We start from the raw sequence: 16,059 nt of genomic DNA, 5'->3' as shown, positions 1-16,059 counted from the left end.
GTCATAGGAATTGGACGGTTTTGCTAAGCTATTCAGTGCCATCAGATGGCAGACATGCTTTTACTACCAACCTTGGCAAACAGCCAAGAGCCCTTAACCTAGCTCTTTTAAATACCTTCCCTAACCCTATGTCCCTAAGGATACCTTTTAAAATGTGTGCAAACCCCCTGCCTCGTGTGCCAATTAAGTGCTTTTATTGTACTTATGTTGCTTGGACCCCCAACCCAGGTGTCACAATGAGTTCCTACTGTAATAGTTCCCCCCAAAAATATCTGCTGGGCAGCACCTTGGCCCAGTAACCCTGCCTAAGTCCCTGGGGCTGCAGACTTCCAGCCAGCAGAAGCACATACATGTTTGCTTTCTCCTGCTCCTAAGCAACAAAATCCAACAGCTTTGCAAGGCCTCTCTTGCATTAATTAGTACAACTGCAACCATCAACGGGGAGTGAAATAGGCTGCTGATTTAAATGGGATGCACGCAGTGTTGGGGAGCCCAAACAGGTCAAGTGATTTTAATGGTTTTACTAAACTTTCTTGCAGCTACAACAATTTTACATTGGTGGGGTCCGTCCCCCCCGCACACACACTCATCTCTGGCTCAGTGCTGGGTACCTGAGGGTTTTATGTTGGAGAAACAGCAGCACAAAGTAAAGATGTGATTTTCCCATGGTCACACAATGGGAAAGGGAAATAGAACCCAGGATTGCTAACACCTAGGGGTGAGTTTTAGCCACAAGAATATCTTTATCTGCTAGCGGTGTAGACTCTGCAAGGGCTCATCTGAGCCTCCTGAAACAAAGCTGTCTACAGATTTTCTTACAAGCATACACAGGATGGGTGAATGAAGCATGCATGCATGCACACACTCAAAGCTAGGGGTGGGTGAACCAGTTCAAACAACATAACTACCCCTGGAATTTTGTTCTGCATTGGACTTATGTACAGTGAAAACTTATATAGTGCTGTGCCAACATTAACTTAATCAATTCCCCAGAGAGGTAAGTAAAAATTAACTCAGTTTTATAGAGATGGGAAAACTGAGGCACAGAATGGTTCACATGACTAGTTCAGGCTGCACAGTATCAGAGCCTGGTTTAGAATTCGTGTCAATCCCCATGCTCAGTCCGCTAGGCCATAACACCTCTCTACTTACATTAGCAATTAAGGTCCTGGTCCTGAAGCCTTAGGGGTCACTTAAAACACCTATGGGCTTCATTCACAGTTTTGCGTGGTCAAGAAATGCAATACCAGGCTCTAAATGTGGGGTACTGGCAGGCTCAGAGCAGTGCATGGAAGCTCACACTAATGCTGCCTTGTGCTAATCTTGCTCAGTGGATAAACAGAAAGCTTCAGGGCACAATGTTCTGCCACACTATGGCCCCTTTGCATTGCTCTAGTGCAGGGGTGGGCAAACTTTTTGACACGAGGGCCACATCTGGGAATATAAATTGTATGGCGGGGCAAGAATACTCACAAAATTGGGGTTCGGGTGCAGGAGGGGGTGAGGGCTCTGGTTGGGAGTGTGGGCTCTGGGGTGGGGGAGTGGGATGTGGGGGGGTGAGGGCTCTGGCTGGGGGTGCAGGCTCTGGGGTGGGGCTGGGGATGAGGAGTTTGGGGTGTAGGAGGGTGCTTTGGGCTGGGACCAAGGGGTTCAGAGGACAGGACGGGGATCAGGGCTGGGGCAGGGGGTAGGGGAACAGAGAGAGGCTCAGGGGTGAAGGCTCCGGGTGGCGCTTACCTCAAGCACAACCCGGAAGCAGCAGCATGTCCCTTTTCCGGCTCTTATGCGGAGACGCGGCCTGGCAGCTCTGCGCGCTGCCCCATCCACAGACACCGCCCTTGCAGCTCCCATTGGAGCACCGTAAGGGGCCATTAGAGCACATAGGAGCCAGAGGAGGGCCATGCCTCAGCTTCCAGGAGTCACGTGGAGCGGCCCCCGACCCTGCGCCCTGGCTGGAGTACCAGAGCTGGGCAAGCCCCAGACCCTGCTCCCCAGCGGGAGCTCGAGGGCTGGCTTAAAACAGCTGGCAGGCCAGATCCAGCCCATGGGCCGTAGTTTTCCCATCCCTGCTCTAGTGGGACAAAGGGGCTGAAAAGCTGGCAGATCTGACTCCCGGCATACTCCTGGCATAGGAGAATCCTCAGGTGGCATGGAACTCGGGTGGTGGCTCAACACTATCCCCACTTCACTTCACCCAGTACCAGGGTCATAGGCAGAGCCATAGGGACTTTATTGACAGCCTGGCCTCATGACTGCTCTAACTTATACTGGGACTGACCTGGCCCAGTCTGGAATCAGGAAGCCACAAAAGTGACATAAAGCCACTTTGTCACCCACTCGGGCCCTGCACCAAGCACAGCTCAGTTGGACAAGGGGATCAAGGCTTCAATCACCAGGGCAGTACCAGGTACCTTTTACCAACACTGAATTCACATAAATAAATGAGAAACCTGCTCCATGAAGAGTGTTAGCAAGCAAGATTCAGTTATCTGTCTCTCTCTTGCTTGGATCTGAGCAGGGAGCATCTGGGAGGGGAAGTGTTCTGAGCACATGTGTCCCAGCTGCTGGGATGTGTTCTTTGCTTAACAGCTGTGGCAGTGTCTCACTGAATTTGAGGACAGTGAAAAATCAGAACCTACTGGTCAGCAATGAGGTTCAATCACAGGTGACAGCACAAGGATATACAATTGTGTGCAAAACAGGTTCAAAGCACAGAAATGCAACATCACAGAATCCTAGACATCAAAGCTGGAAAAGACCTAGGGACAGATCATCAGCTGGTGTAATTTGATGTAGCTCCTTTGATTTCAGTACTAATTTATACCAGCTTAGGATCTGACTCCTAAAAGTATGTAAAATAGCCTCTCTCACTAGTGCAAGCTTGTTCCTGGGTATGTGTTCTCCAGGGATTCTCCAGTCTACCTTTAAATGTCCCACACAAAGGAGCTTCCACCCCTTTCCTTAGGAGACTACTAGACAGTTCTCTATTAGCTGTCACTTGTCAGAAGGCTTTTCTTGATATTGGGCCTAATTCTCCACTCCCTTGCACCTTGGGTTGTCCTTTACATTGGTGCAGTGTGGATGTGTAATTTGCCTGTCAGCAACACAGGTGGTGGCATTTGACACCCATGTTGTACTCTCATTGTATAGGCATAAATAGTGATACAAGATGCAAGGCAAGGGAGAATCAGGCCCATTCAGCCAACATTTTCCTTCTCTTTTTCAAAATTGAAATGCACCAGATGCAGCTCCTTTTGGATGGCCAACTGTCCACCCTCGCAGAAGCTGCCACACCTGTTCCTGCCAGGTTTGCTAAGATTCAGTGCATTGACATTGTGAGACCTTCTCCCATAACCCCACCTCTCCATTTTTGTGGGTGGAGTTGGAACAAGGAAGAGGCATTGGTTTATTTTGAAACAGGCTGGTGAGTCTGAGAAACATGGAGCTAGAGCAGGAGAAGCTCAGATAGCTAGAGATGTGGCAGGAGAGGCCATCAGCTGGAGCAGGAGAGGCTGGCTATGTACAGACAGCAAATGGAGCCCCAGAACCCAGCAAATGAGAGGAGAGGCCCTGGGGTATGTCAGAACATGGAATAGGAGTCACCAGGAGATTGAGAAGAAACAGGAAGGGCAGTGACATGAAGCTGAAGGGGCTTGGAATATGCAAAAAAATAAAGCAAGGGAGGACAAAGAAGGAGTGGCCTTTTTGAATTCTTCCCATATGTGTGGTGATTCTGGGATAGGGACAAATGTCAGACTCAAGATTCAGCTGAGATGCAACCACTCTCATTTTAATCCTGGATTTTGGAGGAGAAAACCTGGTTCAGAAACCCACCAGGCCACCTCAGAGCCCTCGCATGAGGCATTAAATTGACACGGTGCATTTGCACCGATATTAAACTATGGAGTTGTTTGGTAGATTGAAGCTGAAGTATATTTCTGTGCCCTCCTGGCGTGGACTTTGGGCCTGATTCTGAGAGGGGCTGAGAACCTACATCCCTATTAACTTCAGCTGGCAGTGGTAAATGCTCATCGCCTCTCTGGATTAGACCCTCCAGGTTTTGTGCTAGGTAGCGTAAGGCATGGAACTGAATTACGGAGCCCTGCTGAAATGAACTCAGAAAAATCTCCTGCCTTTCAGTGCTCCATTTATCTCCTGGAAGAGGTGAGAACTGTGTCTGAGAACCCCACTGGCAAGTGAGCGCTTTGAACATAAGCAGCTACAGTTGCTAGAAAGCTGAACTAGGCAGGCAGGCAGGCAGCAGTTTCATTGGATGGTGGCACTTCCAGCTACTTTCGCCTATGCCACATTCTAATGGCTGAGCTTGCAGGCCCCGCTCCAAGTCCCTCCACTGCCCTACATTAGTGAAATTAGGTTGAGTGGATTTCTGGGTAAACGTTGCCTCTTGGGACCTGCCCAGCTCCATTTGACTTGCCAAGATTAATTAAATTGGAGCAGACCTCAGCACGTGACCATAGTAGTAGTAACCTCTCCAGTGATCATTTTTTTGTGGCTGGTGGCTTTGGTTTTGTTTTGTTTTTCCTTTCTGTTATCTTACAGATCTTTAAATTGCCACAGACAACACCAAGAGAAAAGAAGTTACACAAACACTTTTCAGTTCAATACAGCCGACTCAGGGATTTTGCCTTAGTCGCTTTTCCACGGTTTTCAGAATTACTGCTCATGCTCCTCGCTCAGAAACTATTGTCTCATTCCTTATATTACAGTATTCCACATACAACCAGCCTGCATTCACCTTTACCTCTGCTCTGGCTCCAGCCTCTGGGAACCACAATGGTGGTCTACCTTCCCCCCTCCCGGAGTCCTTCACTGCTCTCAAGTGTTGCTCAGGGTCGTACTGCACTGCTATCGGCAGCCATGTTCCACCCCAGAGGCAGCTCTATTTAAATTATATTTTTTCAGAATTTTGGAAGCTCTGGATTAGATATGGGCCCCAGTCAAAACCCAGGATCTCAGCCACTCCAAGCTGTCATGATGTTTGGATCCAGAGCTGAACTTCTCAGCTTGGATCCATCTACCCAAATCCACCCATCCATCGATCCAGCCACTCAGAAGCTGATTCCAGGCAGAGTATGGTAAGTCTGAGACTGTTGAAATGGAATCCATTTCAGGCTCAGAGCCACTGCAGATACCATTCTCCCTTCCCCATTTCTGTCTAAAATGCATCCTTGGCCCAGTCCCCCTCCACTGAAACGCCTCCTACATCACGTAGCAGGTTAAGAGCTCCATGGAAACCACTATCCCTTTGAAGGCCCAGTCTGCTTCACTAAGTGACCTTTGTAGGCCCGTTGAATACTGGTGAGAGTGGAAACAGAATCTATCATGGGTCTCTCTCCATGGAGAGTGTTTCCTGCTATTCTTCACAATTGTCTGATATGCTGGCCCACAGCACCTTCTCAGTTGAAAGGGAACAATAAAGCAGCTTTTTGGGGGGAAGTGTCTGTCCATTGTACAGAGGGCTCCTTTCCTATAAACAGATGTACGTAAGTATAATTCTTGATGATGTATAAAAACTATCTGTTTACTCATACTATTCCTTTCTTGTAACTTCACACTTATAAATGAGGGGGAAAGGTGTGTGGGGCTGGTAGCTCTCCACCGCGTCCTCTGCAGTTCCATCTTGGCTCAGGCTCCCCTCTGGAGTATTGTCAGTTCCCCTCCATGCAGGGAGCCTGGTGACATCACAGAGCCAGTGAGCTCAGAGCATCCTTAGTGATCACACAAGGGGGTCTCCATCCCCTGGCACACGCAGCAGCAGATGGCAGTGGTGCCCAGATAGCCCGGAAGACATCAGAGAGGAGTGGATGGGGGAGTAGAAAATTGCAGCTCCCTGAATTGGCTCTTAGAAGCTTTCACAGGTAAGGAGGTCATGGAGCATGCTGGGGGAGGGAGTCCCAGGGCAGAGATGGGGAGGGAAGGGGAAGGTCAGGTCTTCAGGGAAGGTAGCAATCAATCACATATCACTAATAGTCATTCCACTTTGGATCTCCCTATCCTGATTCTCCTCTCTGTGTTGTGTTCAGCCCCATATCAGCTGAGACTCTGAGCTGGGCAGGGAGAAGAAAGGGACAATGCTGTTGGTCCTAGCAGACCAGATTGTCCGCTGCTTCACATTTTCTGACCCAGCTAAATCCTCAGAGGACAGTCAGATCTATCTCTGTTGCCGCAGCTGCCTTCTTGTTTCCTCAAGCTGAGGAGAAGGTGGCTTTGGGATTCTCCCCACACACCCCACAGCCTGTGGAAAGGAAACTCCATTCCACCGTTGGACATTCACGTGTGCAGTACATGGAAAGGAAAAGGGGGGGGTAGACCTAGAATTGCAGCTCAATTGCAAGGCATCTCTCACAGTGTCTAGACACCAGCTGCCTGGTTGCCATGGAAACCCTCCAACTTTGGCTGAGGGGAATCTCTCCAGAGAGATCAGGAGAGGGGAAGGGGAGGGGAAAAAGGAGAGATGCTCTTTGTGAATGTGTGGCGTTAACCCTGATACAACCACATTTACAAACACTCTGCTTCCTTGGGCAAGGGAAGAACTGACTCCCCTCATTCCCTCCACTGCCATCCCTCCCACATGCACATATATGGCACTACACCCGACAGCTGAGGGGCACTGGCTAAGCTATTGCTGGCAGGTTGCTTTTTCACTCCTATTTACTGCTCTGTGTTGTCAGTATGTTCGCTCGCCCTCGGCAAACCAACGCATTCTGCCCTGAAACAGGTGCCAGAATTGAGCCATTCACACCCACCAGGGAATTGCTTTACAGGCAGCAGGGCCCCCCCCCTTGTCAATGGAGAGTCTCCCCTCACACCATTTCCCATAGGCAACTGCAGCCTCTGGGAAGGTAGCACCTTCCTCAGTTGGTGCAGCAGCAAAATCAGCAATGAGGCTTGTTTCAGGGATGCTGTATATCGTACTTGGAAGGGGAGGCCTGGTGGCTTACTGTCTTGGAAAGCGGTAGGGGAGCATCTTTCAAGTAAGAAGATGCATTGAGGAACAGAAACCTTGTGCAGCTGCAGAGTGGGCCACTGTCATCTGGCTGTAACACTGCTGCTTTCAGTGCACTTATGCCGAGGAAGCATTTGTCCCACAGAGCATGACCAAGGTAGCATGGTCTGAAGGTGCAACTACAGTTTGCACCCCACATAGAACAGGCATAATGATACTGAACCACCTCACTGAGGGAATCAGACTGGAGGTTCATGGAGCTTCATTCAGTAGATCTGAAAGTACTATAAAAATATACATCAGCTGGCAAGGGCTGCAGATGCCAAGGGATGGGTATTAGCTCAATTTACTGTGTTGTCACAGAACAGGCTCCCCCGCCCATGGCACACACAGCCACATAGCCGTGCTGAATGAACCTGCTGCAGCATATATCTGTGGGTGGGTGTATCTAAAGTACTTTGCTCTCTCTCTCTCTCTCTTTTTTTTTTTTTAAGTGACTGTAGCGCTTGTGCAAGAGGGCAGCCTGGCAGCCCTGGTTCAGGCTAAAGGACCCTATCCATAGAAAAAGTGCAGCATGGAGAGCAGCCAGCGAGCTTCCCCCATGCTGTTCCATAGCCAGATGCTGTATCCCCAGTTCTCATATGCTTCATTCTGGGCTCTGGGACAATGCAGTTCTCAAAAGGAGCAGAGCTGTTGGGGGTAGCTCATAGACTGGAATTCAATCGTTGATGCACCTGGGGCTTGATCAATTAATTGCTTTGAAAATTAGGACCAAGGCCATACAGTGGCTTTGAGAAATGACTGGGTGCCAGGGGAGGGGCTTTAGCACAGGCCTTGTGTGCTCACCGAGGCCTGAGCCATGGAGAAGGAGGGCAGCTGTATTCTGAACCAGCTGGTGCTGGCACACCATCTTCAGATTCAGCTTCAGGTACAATGAGTGTCAGAAATACAGCCTGGAGATGACAAACACATGGATCAGTGTGTCCAGGTCCTTGTACAAAAAGGGATGCTGTTTCCTAGCTAGCTATAAGAGGGACAAGGCATTTTTAGATACTGGTGCTACCTGATCAGCCAAACTTAGTGAGGAGTCAAACAAGACCCAGAGGCTTCATGCCACTTTGATGAATGGGGGCTGTGTGCCTTCAGCGAAAGGTGGAGACAAGGTATTGACAAGCTTGTCAAAGTGTTTTCCCTTCCAGTCAGCATCTCTTCAGTCTTGCATGGGTTCAGCATGAGCCAGTTGGTCTTTAGCCAATAGCTCATTTCCTGTAGACATTCTAGTAGCATCAGTAGAGAATGAGATATGCAGCTTAATGGCATTGGCATGCTGTTCGCAGCCAAGCCCATGGCATCTCACATCTCTCCCAGTGGACTCATGTAGATATTGTAAAGGAGAAGCAGCTATTCATCTTTACTCTGAGTTCTGTTGGAGCTATTCTAGTGCTGGGCCATCTACCCCTGTTATGTCACATAGGTGTTTGTAGCAGTACCTAGAGTAATAGATTCGAAGTCCAGAAGGATCACCCCTAGTCTGATCTCCTGTCTAAACACAGGCCATAGAACTTCCCCACAATAATTCCTAGAGCAGATCTTTTAGAAAAACATCCAGTCTTTAAACGATTTACAAATTGTCAGTGATGGAGGATCCACCACCACCCTTGGTTAATTGTTCTAATTACTCTCACTGTTAAAATAATAAGTCTTATTTCCAGTCTGAATTTGTCTAGCTTCAACTTCCAGTCACTTTGTTTGCTAGATTGAAGTGCCCATTATTAAATATTTGTTCCCCATTTAGATATTTATTAAATGTAATCAAGTCACCCATTAACCCTATCTTTGTTAGACTCAAAGAGCTCCATCTATTTAGCTTATCTCCATAAGGCTTCTTTTTAAAAAAAATCCTTTAATCATTTTTGTGGCTCTTCTCTGAACCCTCTCCAATTTATCAATATCCTTCTTGAATTGTGGGCACCAGAACTGCACACAGTATTCCAGCAGAGATCATACCAGTGCCAAATATCGAGGTAAAATAACCTCTCTATTCCTTGTTGTACGCTGTATCAAAGCTGCAGAGAGATCCACCAGTATGAGCATGGAGATTTTACCTGTGTCCATGGCCATACGGTCATTGTTGGCGGGAGTGGATGGCTTGTGGCCAGTGGTAGTGGACAGCAGGTGATTGTATGGCTGTACTAACTCATTGGCACCTTGACCTTGTAGTTGGGTGTCTTGTTCTTCTAGGGTGAGATGAAAACCAAGGTAGTTCATGAGTCTTTGGGGGCAGGAGCGGGTGGACCAGCTTTGGTTGCTCACTGTCGTGGCAGGAAAGAGGGAAGGCTCTGATCTCTGCTTGGAGGAGGCAGTGATGAGACAAGAGAGTGGTATGTTGGTGACCTTTCCAATATCCAGTCCTAGGCTGAAGATAATGTCCAGCGTATGTGCGGTTGCATGTGTGGATCCAGAGACTGCCTTGCAGAATCCCACATAAGCCGTGAGATAAAATACAGTTGTATCAGTAGCCCTGTCTATGTGGAGGATGAGATCACTGAGGACAAGGAATCTGGGGGATTCCAGTACTCTGCTGGTCAAGAGCTCTGCAAGTTCCTCCAGTAAGTTGACAGGGTTTCCAACTGGAGGCCTGTACCCTACTAGGAGTCCTAGGTTCCTCTTGTCCTTTGCCTCACAGACCATATAGATGCACTCAAGTGTTTCCGTTTCCAGACTGGAACATCTTCTGCATCCTAGGCTGGAGGGCAACAGGACTGTTGCTGTACTTCTTCTTTGCTGTTCCTGGTGCATTCTGGGGTCTGTCTTAATTTTTGACATATGGAGAGTCCTGTGGGGACTAGCTACGCTAGTGTAGGGTTGCAGGTGGCGTTGAACCATGTCTCAGTGATGCCAGCAAGGCCAGGTCCTTCATCCAAAAGGAGATCTTCGATGGTGCTGGTTCTGTTGATAGGAGACCTTGCATTCAGCATCAGGAGTTTCAGGTTCTTATTTTCTTCTTCTCCATTAATTGTGTTACCAGTCAAGCAGTGGGCTTCCTTCCAGTGCATGGTTTTTGAGTTTTTTCCAAGTGCATGGTGTTCTCAGGGGATGTTGTGACAGTTTGAGCAATTTCCTGCAATATCCTTGAAAAACCTTATTGGACTAAGTTTAAGTATCTTTGGAGTCCATTGTACTGACTGCAAAGTTTATTTATTATTGTGGGATTGGATGTAACTTCTTTGAGGGGAAAACATGGTCAATGCAAACCTTGGGAATGAATTCAGCTTCAGATGACTGTTTTAAACAACAAGGAACTTTTTGGATAAACAGAAGTTAAGTGTGTTTTCTAGGAAATACCTGGGGGAAGGTGAATGTAAGTTTCCACCTCTGGACCCAACCATTTGCAGCTACGCCCCGAGGAGAGAACCATTGTCTGCTGATTACCAGTTCCTGTAATCTGAATATCAAAGGCCCAAGTTGTATAAAGGACATACTGACTTATTCATGTGTGTTCTTGCTCTGAGCAAAAGCTGCTATGAAATTGTAATCGAAGAACCCCTCTGTGGGTGTGAAGGACTGATCACTTACCAGAGCTCTTGTTGGAGTTGTGGTGATCTCTGGTAAGCTTGCTAGCATGTGTGTAAATTCTTTTATTGTTTTAATATGTTTTCTTTGTAATGCTTTCACCTTAAGAATAAATGTGCTTGCTTAGAAAGAGTTGTGTGATAACTTATAATGGTGGACAATTGTTCATAGCCTCAGAGGAGAAAGCACAGCAGAGACAAAGGCCAGTTTATGCTGTCTGGCTTGCTGGGAATGTCACAGCATAGACAGGGAACTGTGCAGCCTGAAAAAACCCCAATCAGAAGGGAGAGAGATGCAGGTCTCCACCAAAGAGATCTGATGGCTGTGAAGGCAGGAGCCTAGCTTGGGTACCCTTGCTGGACCATGGAGGGGGAATCATGCCCTAAACTGTGACAGATGTTTCCTCAACCCAGTGATAGTGAGGTTTGGAGGGTGTGGGGTAATGGGGTTTGAGATCCTTTGAAGGTCCTGGTGTTCCTGTTCTCCAGATCCTGAGGGCCAGGCATGTTTTGCTGTACTGAGAACATTTGCACAAGGGTCCTTAAACGGGTGTTTCAGATGGAGGCTAATCTTGAAGTAGTGGATTGTGGCATGAGCGATAGAGGGAATTTTTCCCTCCTCAATCATTTTGAAAATCTCAAAGCATTTTACAGACGTTAATTCTCACAGCCACCTCTGTGAGGTTTAAAAGTATCATTATCCCCATTTTACAGATGGAGAAATTGAGGAACGGAAAGAAGAAATTACTTGACAAGGTCATCCATTGTGTTAGTGGCAAAGCTGGAATAGCACCCACAAGATCTGATCCAATTCCCAATCCCCTGCTATATCCACTGTCTGCGGGGGTGGGGGGGGGGAAGCAGCCAACAGAATCACAGGGTTGGAAGGGACCTCAGGAGGTCATCTAGTCCAACCCCCTGCTCAAAGCAGGACCAATCCCCAATTTTTGCCCCAGATCCCTAAATGGCCCCCTCAAGGATTGAACTCACAACCTTGGGTTTAGCAGGCTAATACTCAAACCACTGAGCTATCCCTCCCCCCAACAACTTTTGGCCACTCTCTGAGCTGGATTTAAAGTGGTAAAGGCTCCCATTAATCACTGTCCTGACCCAGCCAGTCCCCTGAGGATGTTTTTCCACAGTACCACAGGCAACTGTAATACTGGCATTTCCTAAATTTCAGCTGCTTGATTTGGAACCTTAATTTTAATATAGTTTTTGGTATGTTTTATATAACATACATATATATAACACATACACTTAAAATGAACTCTGACCTTTGTGGTGCCTGCATTATGACCTGCCCAGATAGTACCCATTTCTCTGGTCTATTCCAAACAACAACCCTGGGGTATGAGCAAGTGCCATTAGCCCCATTTTACAGATGGGGAACGGAGGCACAACATTAAGTAACTTGGCCAAGGTTACATAGCAAGTTTATGACAGAACCAGAAATTGAACCCATGCCTCCTCAGTCCACTACCTTACCCATTAGACCATCCATCCTGACCTCAGTCTTATTTTCACTGTTGTAGTACCCATGGCCTTTGCAGCAACAGCCGCTGCAGAAACAAAAGTCCAGAGAGGAATTTAGAGCCTGAGAAATTCCACAAAAGCCCTGTCGTAGGCCAAACCCTGAGATTGGGCAAGCTTGCTAATAGCCCACTTTTTCAGAACTAGCACCAGGACAGGGGGGTATGGCAAGTCATGACCTGATTGGCTCCCAAGCAGGGGGACCTGAAGGAAAGGTGATTCACAATCTATTTTCTGATCTCTTACTCTTCCCTAAGATCTTGCTAGGTACCCTACAAACCGTAAAACCTGCTCGTCCTACTCCTTCTGAGAAATACTTTGATGTGTGAACAGCTTGAATACGCAGGTTTTCTTCCAACTGTGGAATGTGACATTTGACAGTGGTAGGAAGCTGCTGTTGGCACACACATTAGAAAAGATGTCCCCATCCCATGTAGCAGTGCCCCTCTGTGCAACGTATCTCTGCCCTATTTCTGGAGATCCTTCCATCCCTAGAAGATGCTCTGGGAGATGTGTGTGGGAACTTGTGTCAAGGCAGAGCAGTGGTTGAAGTGCCCAATTTTCTTCAGCCTGTCATCCAGGAAGAAGATGCAGTAAAGAAATTAGAGAAGGCTTGATATTATAAGGAACTGGAAGGCCCAGAAGAGACCATAACGTGCTTACCATGGAAATTAGTCAAGTGCATAAGGAGATTGGCTATACAAGCAGGTCTATCTTAGCCAACAAGCTCATGAGGCTGAGGGTACAGCAGTTTTAGGGGCACTGTTTTGGAGAGGCCAAGCCGGTGTGGGGGAGCTGTGATGAAAGCTACGTAGACATATAGGATCCTCAGGTGCCTGTTTACCTGCTGCAGCTCCTACGGGAGGGTCTGCAGCTGTGTGCTAGTTGTGTAAAGGTGACGAGGCAGGCTGTGGGTGAGAGAAAGGCTGGCTGAGGAGAACAAAGGCTGACTTTAAAAAGAGGCGGTAGCACCAGTGGGAGCGCTCTAACCCACTGATAGCAGAGCCAGGGTAAAAGCATTAAGAACAGGAGGGGAGTGCACAAAATTGTAGGGTCCATGTGCTCTCACTGGGTCGATCCAGCTCTGTGTACAACTTCCTCCTTGTCATAATAGATAAGCCTTGTCACCACAACATGGGACGCAGGCCTTGCGTGTGCTCCTCTCCCCAACTGGACATGGGGAAAAGGGTGCTCCCTCTTGTCAGCAAAAAGCTCTGGAAATTCTTCCAGTGCCTTCTGAACTGATGACAGCTCCTTTCCCTTTGCCCCACACACATACACCACTCCTCCCTCATCTCCGATTGACAAAAGAACAAATTGCTTCAGCCTTACTATACAACCCCATGCCCACCTCCCCTCCCCCAGTCCAACGGATGCATACCATTCATGATCCACCTCACTGCCCAGTGTCCATTAATATACACTCTACAAGGCTGATAAATTGGGGATTCACGAAACCTGCAAGCCTTCCGCTAAGCCAGATTGCCATGGAAACCAGGGGTAGCCTCCAACCTAGATATTCTCTAGGAATTAGATCTGCTCTAAACATGAGTGGAGCATGGCTCCATCCCACAATACTCTAGGTAACCCAGTTAACTCTATCACGACCACTTTACTACAGTTTGTGTCTCAGAAAAGTGAGTTGACACCATCCCCAGTTTGTACCCTCTGGGACTGATTCTCAGCTGCCTATCTTTTACACCTCCAACACAAATTATCGGGCCCAGGGAAAGGGTAACTGAACAACAGTCTGTGCCCTGTGTTATGCAGGAAGTCAGATTAGCTGATCTAATGGTCTCTTCTGGGTCTCACATGCTATGAATCTATGAGTGCAGGTTACACTTGCTCAGCAATCACTTTACACTAGTGTAGATGACTGCAGCTGGGGCCTGGCAACTGGGACTCTAGGGTATAGGACAGAGTAGGAATGACAAAGCAGGAGGGAGGCCTGTCTGAAAAGTCTTCCACATGAGACCTAACCAATGTTTGCACTGGCATTCTTTTCCATCAAGATGGCTGCCAGTGGCATAAAGAATTCCAATTTGAATTAGAATCTGGGCATTTTTAAAACCACCTCTCACAGTTTGTACCCTGCAGGAAGAACTTTCCACCCTCTGAACTTTCTGAATGCTGCACCCAGCAAATAAGGGGCAGCTGCCTTTCAATAGCTGCCTTGTTTTAATTGGCTGACAGGCTTTTTACAATAAGACTTCAATTATTCGGTTAATGAATTCAGGCTCAATGAGCGACCATCCCTGACTAGGCGGCTGTAAAAACAGCTCTAGATGACCAGAGTGCAGTGGCAAGTCCAGCTCTTTAATTACCCAATCAGCCCACACATTGAAAAACAGAAGGCTTCTCCATTGTTGCCCAGTGCAGTGCAGATCTCTGGACAGCAGAGGGCACTGGTGTAATTCTCTTACTAGCCCTGGCGTGAGTCTGCATAACAACACAACTGAGCTCTGCTAACGCTGGGAGGCTTGATCTAGGTAGGGCCCAGGATGCAATGCCCCAAGCAACCCAAATGAAGAGTCCAACAAGCAGACATAGCCCAATGGAGGTGCTCCTTGCTGCTAAAGTTGATGGACAGACTCTAAAATTAATGTTATCAGCGAGCGGAACTGGGCACCGGAATGCATGCTGGGTCCGATTCTCCTCTCACACTGGAGTAAATCAGGAGTAACTGCACTGAAGTCAGTAGAGCTGCAGTGTTGTGACACTCGTGTGAGAGGGAAATCAAGACAAGGAGTGTGTGTTCCCACAGCCAAGCCTGGAACAGGAAGCCCTGTAGCATTATAATAAACTCCTCCTCCTCTAAGGGCTGGATGGAAACTACCTGTGAAACTACTTGCATTTCTTAGCACAGGAAATAATTTCTGGATTATGCTGCCTAGAATCCTTAAAGAGGTAAGTGGCTGATCTATGTTTGGAGGGTGACCAACAAGGCCCAGAAGACTGTTAGTAGTGAAGATTAAGGTCTCCCTGTTTCTCCTATGGAAAAATAGCCCAGATGTGCACACAGTATGACAATAGCCCTCAGCTGGTTGACCTTGAAACTGCCTCTTTCCCTAGTCAAGGAAAAAGCAATTACAGAAACCCAGTCATCCTTTGCAGCAGTGACTCTATCAGGGCAGGCCCTAGATTGCATTAGCAAGCTAGGAAAATGTGTGATTGACTGTCTTCACCTAATTGGTCCCTGCTCATTTCTTCCCTTCAGCCCAGTGGCCGCTCAGCCACTTATGGCGTCATTTCCTCCTCACAAGTACTGTCTTTGTCTCCACTGGTCAGAGTGTGGTGGGTGACTTGAGGTTCCAGACTTCTTGGCTCTGGCTACAGCAGTGATTTACAGGAAATGACCCAAAGGCTTCTGATAGGCATTGGGGACCCACAGTTGCATGGAAACAGAAACCTGAATGAGCAAGCAGTTCAGGATTGGTGACTGACCAGAGCAGAAATCCCCTAAGCAGTTGCCTACTGATCTTCCCATATGTCTCACTCTTTCAAGGTTCCTGTAGGCTTCCCTGGATTTTCGGGCACATAGGCACTAGAAATGTAGAGATCCCATGGAATAGCCATCTGTCTTATCAGTGCTGCTTCCTGACACCAGGACCTGACTACAGCACCAGTCCTTTTGGCTAGTGAAGGAAACAAGTTGTTTTTTTTTTTCATTAGTAATGAGTGATATAGTGCACTAGCAGTTCCTCCCATGACTGCTTTGTCCCCGCTAGGATTTAGTAGACCCTGTGCGGTGACACTGGTCAGCACAGGTTGTGTTAGTCATTCAAGGAGCTACAGAGCCAGACAGAACCACAGGGTCTATCTGTGTCCAGCAGCTTTGGTAACAAGTCTCCTTTCAATTCATTACAACTTTGTCCTGTGTCTTCCGTAAGGGACACTGCAGGCAAGACTATACAACAGGTCCATGTAGTGTAAGTCCCTGAATATACAGACAGGTGCATTTTATACAGGCTACATGTCTCCACCGCA

At 47.8% G+C, this 16,059-nt stretch overlaps 1 protein-coding gene and 1 long non-coding RNA gene across 2 annotated transcripts in view; one reads left to right on the top strand and one right to left on the bottom strand.

The window, feature by feature from the left end:
- LOC142000206 (uncharacterized) overlaps positions 1–10,500 on the top strand; it is a 40,347-nt gene extending 29,847 nt beyond the window's left edge. The window contains exon 3 of the long non-coding RNA XR_012642194.1: positions 10,306–10,500. This is a non-coding gene — a long non-coding RNA (uncharacterized LOC142000206). The remainder of the gene's footprint in view (positions 1–10,305) is intronic.
- Positions 1–16,059, bottom strand: part of GAP43 (growth associated protein 43) — a 79,320-nt gene that overhangs the window by 1,907 nt on the left and 61,354 nt on the right. The gene's annotated exons all lie outside the window — the stretch shown is intronic.

The sequence above is a fragment of the Natator depressus genome, chromosome 1 (assembly GCF_965152275.1).
Source record: "Natator depressus isolate rNatDep1 chromosome 1, rNatDep2.hap1, whole genome shotgun sequence".
Lineage (NCBI taxonomy): Eukaryota > Metazoa > Chordata > Testudines > Cheloniidae > Natator > Natator depressus.
The sequence above is the reverse complement of the archived record's forward strand: the minus strand, read 5'-3'. Positions and strand labels throughout refer to the sequence as shown.